At 37.6% G+C, this 3,888-nt stretch overlaps 1 long non-coding RNA gene across 1 annotated transcript; it reads right to left on the bottom strand.

Annotated features, from left to right (window-relative positions):
- Positions 1-458: 458 nt before the first annotated feature.
- Positions 459-3,666, bottom strand: LOC135295406 (uncharacterized). Its single transcript, XR_010357486.1, has 3 exons — positions 3,575-3,666; positions 1,060-1,193; positions 459-519 (listed from the first exon to the last, which is right to left on the bottom strand). It is a non-coding gene; the product is annotated as an uncharacterized LOC135295406 (long non-coding RNA).
- Positions 3,667-3,888: the final 222 nt, after the last annotated feature.

Below are 3,888 nucleotides of genomic sequence, written 5' to 3'. Positions count from 1 at the left end.
TGGAGATTTCCAGCAGCTTCTCACAGAAGCCACCTCTGTGTTCCCCCTGCTATCTAAAACCAGGCCGTGCCAAACCAAACCAATGTCATAAACCAGCAATACTCTCAAGCATCTCATGTGTGATGGCTGGCAAAACAAGCTCCATGTTCAGAACAATAGCTTCATGTGCATGGCTTAAGTTCCAGCATTTGATTATAGTCTTTTAATACTGCATATTAGAAGGCACCTAAGCAGAGCTCATATTTCCGTGAAAAATTCAATGTGAAGCTGGAAATTATTTCAGACAGCAGTTTTACTGGCAAAGTGCCCAAGGCTTGCAGATGGTACAGCATTCCTCTGTCTTGAGTGTGGAAATCAAGAAAGCTTGAAATGAGAAGCCTTCAAACAGGAGAAGGTCTTTCTGTGACACTTGCAATTGCAAATACAGATGATTCAAGTGTAAGAGACATCAGGATCCACACATCTGGTCTTCACATGAATAAGACGGACAATAATTCCAGAAGGACAAGGATGTTGCAGCTAAAATGAACCAGAAAGAGAAACATTATGATTTACAGCCCCATTTCCAGATCCAAAGCCATTCTTAGCATTTTGATCACCCTCAAAAAACAAAACAAAACAAAACTAACAAGCTATCTAATTTGCTGTTATTTCTTAGGATGACATAAAAAAATGCAGTTCAAATGGGAAAAAGATCTTATTTAAAATGAAAGAAAAATAAGAATTTTTGAGTTTTGACAAACCGGACCCCAGTTTGAACTTGAAGAAAATACTTGTTGTGGTTGGAAAAATTGTGTGTTCATCCAACTAAGTCTTGATTCACAGGGTACAAGCAAAGACAGTTCTGAATTTATTCTGGCGTGCACACACTGCATTTTTGGGAGGAATAGGTGACTTATGTGCTGCCTGTGACAAGGGAAGTCATCGTCTTTCTGCTGATCAAAGACTTCCTTAGAAGTGGGGCTGCAAAGGTTTCTTCAACCACACAAAAGAAGTTTTTAAAAAGAAGGATGATGCAAAGAAGGAACAAATTCCTGAAGTAAATGAGGCAATGCCTACCTGAACATTGTGGTTTGCAGTTTGTAAGGAACTCAGAGGAGACTCAGTGAGCAGATTGCACAGGGACACGCTATCACAAGCACACATGACACATGCCGGGTGCAGAAACAGCAGTTCCAAAGACATCCAAAGAGCTGTGGAACTCCAAATAATAAAGACTCATGCAAACAGGAATAAGTATTAGAGATACAGCTGCATATATTGTGTTTTAAAACGTAGACTGCAGGTCATATCATAAGACAGGAAAATCCTTTGAAGCTGTAACTCTGGAAGAAGGGTGAGGTATCAAAGAAAGGGAATCAGTGTTCAGTGCTGCTGTTCACCAAAAGGGCAACTGTTGTTTTTTTGTATAAAGAGATCTATCTCAAGTAGCAGTTGGAAAGATTAAACCAGTTTTGCTTGCATTTACTTGAAAATATCTTTATTGTGATTGAAATGCTGTATATATATCTCAAAAGGGATTTTAGGAAAATTAAGAAGGTTTAGAAAAGAAAATCAAGAATTCTGTAAAGAATCTGCTACAATGAAAGAATTATTGAGCTAAAGCTATTTTTAAAAATGCCTGATCTACCATTATCTCAGCCAGTAAGAGCCTATATGGAAAGCAAAACTTTGACAATGAAGGTCCTTCTGACTTTTAACCAAGGAATAAAAATCCCATGTGGATGATGGAAAAACCATCATATATAGAATACAAAGATCTTTAATACTGCCAAACTAAACACTGCAGCAATTTCTGGAGGCGGGTGGTAGCATTTTTTTTAATTGCTAGCAATTTTTAATTAATATTGCTTTTATTTTTCTTTTCCCCTGAATTTTTTCTCTATTGCAAAGTGGAATATTTTAAAAGAAACTTATTGTGCATGCCAAACACAAGATTGGATGGGATAATCATAATGACCATTTCTTGCATATAAATCCACACGTTTATGAAAAGAATGAAGAATGGCACAGATTATGAACTAACAGCACTGTGCAGATCAGTTTTAGGGAAACACAATGCTTCTGAGGATGAGAGTGCAGCTTGGAGGTTTGTGGATATGATACATCCACACTCTGGCTGGGTCCAGTCTGAAGACAGACAACAAAGTCAATGAACATTTTGAGAGATGTCAGTCTTTTACGGCTGTTAGGCTTGCATCAAAATTTGAATGCAGCAGAAGACAGAATTTGTCAATATAGAAAACAGTAGTATTAAAGAGAATATCTCATTCTAGAAACAAGTAATTTATCAAATGTTATTTGAAAGACTTTTTTTAAGCATCTGTTAATGTCAGCCCTGTTATAGCCAGAGTTTAGCTCCTTCTCTAGAAGAGCCTTTGATAGTGTCCTCTCAAAGTTATGAAGCTGTGTTATTCATCATATCCAGTAGATTGTTTTGTGTTCCTTTGCTGTAACATTGAGGTTCACAAACATCATCAGAAAATCAATAAGCATCATCAGAAAATCAATCAGCATTGCTACTCTGGTGGAACAAGACACGTTTGTCTATGTTGATGTGACACCTATTCCTTCCTGGAATTCTGGAGGTGCTTCTGAGAAGCAGCACCGACAGTCTTGTGTGTACAGCACATAGCATGTTTGTCCTCTCACTGTGACATCTATTTCTTTCTGGGTTTTCAGTCATGCGGCTGTCATGGGAATTAGGTCATAACCATTCCCTGAAGTACATCTTAACAAATTCCCCACATAATAATTAGATAGCAATCAACAATAACCATTGCTTTGTTGTTTTCCAGGCTGTTAAACCATAAAATAAAGAATAAGCTTAAGCCATTTTCAGTAGATTACCACAAGGACAGTAAGTGGCATGAAATTCATTACATCTGATATACTTTCATTCTGAACAGTCGTCACGTCTGTGACTGGGCACTCAACTGTCAACTTTATTTAGGATTTCAAAAATCTGCAGTTATTTGAGTACTTCCAAAGATAAGAATTTAAAACTCATAACACTTTCTACAAGGACTCAAAATAAGACTGTATTATGCAAAATTTCTGGTAGAGTCCTGCATACATCCTTCATTTAAGCCCAGCTTTTCTGTAGTTTCTGGGCTGATCCTGGCAGATGCTGAGTTTTGACAGCTTTTTTTCCTTCTCAGTGAGTCGATCCCTGGCAGGGCTGGAATCTTGACTTAGTCATATTCTGAGAAGGGACTGTTTGCTGTTCCAAACTGTATAGGTGCTCCTGGGAATTAGACAGGAATGCAACAGAAGCCTTTTCATTTGTGACCTGAGCCAAAGTCAGATACTAGTGTTGAAAAGCAACTGCATTGAATTGTAGTACTGCACAGCTCTGTTAAGTATTAACCTTCTTCCATCATCTCTAACTAGCAACTGGTTAGAAGGACCATCTTTTTGTTTTGACTGTTGTATTTGAATTAAATTTGTTCTTTTTTTTTTTTTAATTCTGGTTAGTTGAACTAAGACTTTCACTGTATTCTTTAGTAGCCAGAAAATGGATTTTGTCTTGTGTTGTAGAGCTCTGTTTTCAGATTTTCCTGTAGTCTCTCACCTGAGCAATAGCATGCACTGGGCATTGTTGTAGTTCTTCTTCTCCTTTCAAATGGTACAGGGGGAAAGTTTTCTTATCAGGTGAAGTCACCTAAGACCAGGATAAAAAACATGCACAACCATCTCTTTCTATACTATCACTTGGTTCTTGGTTCTTAGCTGTGACACCCAAGGAGAATATAAATTTGTAGATTGATGTATATCTGAATTTGAGGTTTCTTGAGAATTTCAGACTTTCCTCACTAAGGTTTGTTTCATGAAACAGGTCTCGGTTCTGTTCAGCTTTGGGATTTGGCCGATCTTTATGCTACCATG

The sequence above is a fragment of the Passer domesticus genome, chromosome 2 (genome assembly GCF_036417665.1).
Source record: "Passer domesticus isolate bPasDom1 chromosome 2, bPasDom1.hap1, whole genome shotgun sequence".
In the NCBI taxonomy this organism is placed as follows: domain Eukaryota; kingdom Metazoa; phylum Chordata; class Aves; order Passeriformes; family Passeridae; genus Passer; species Passer domesticus.
This window is presented reverse-complemented; position numbering and strand designations above follow the sequence as displayed.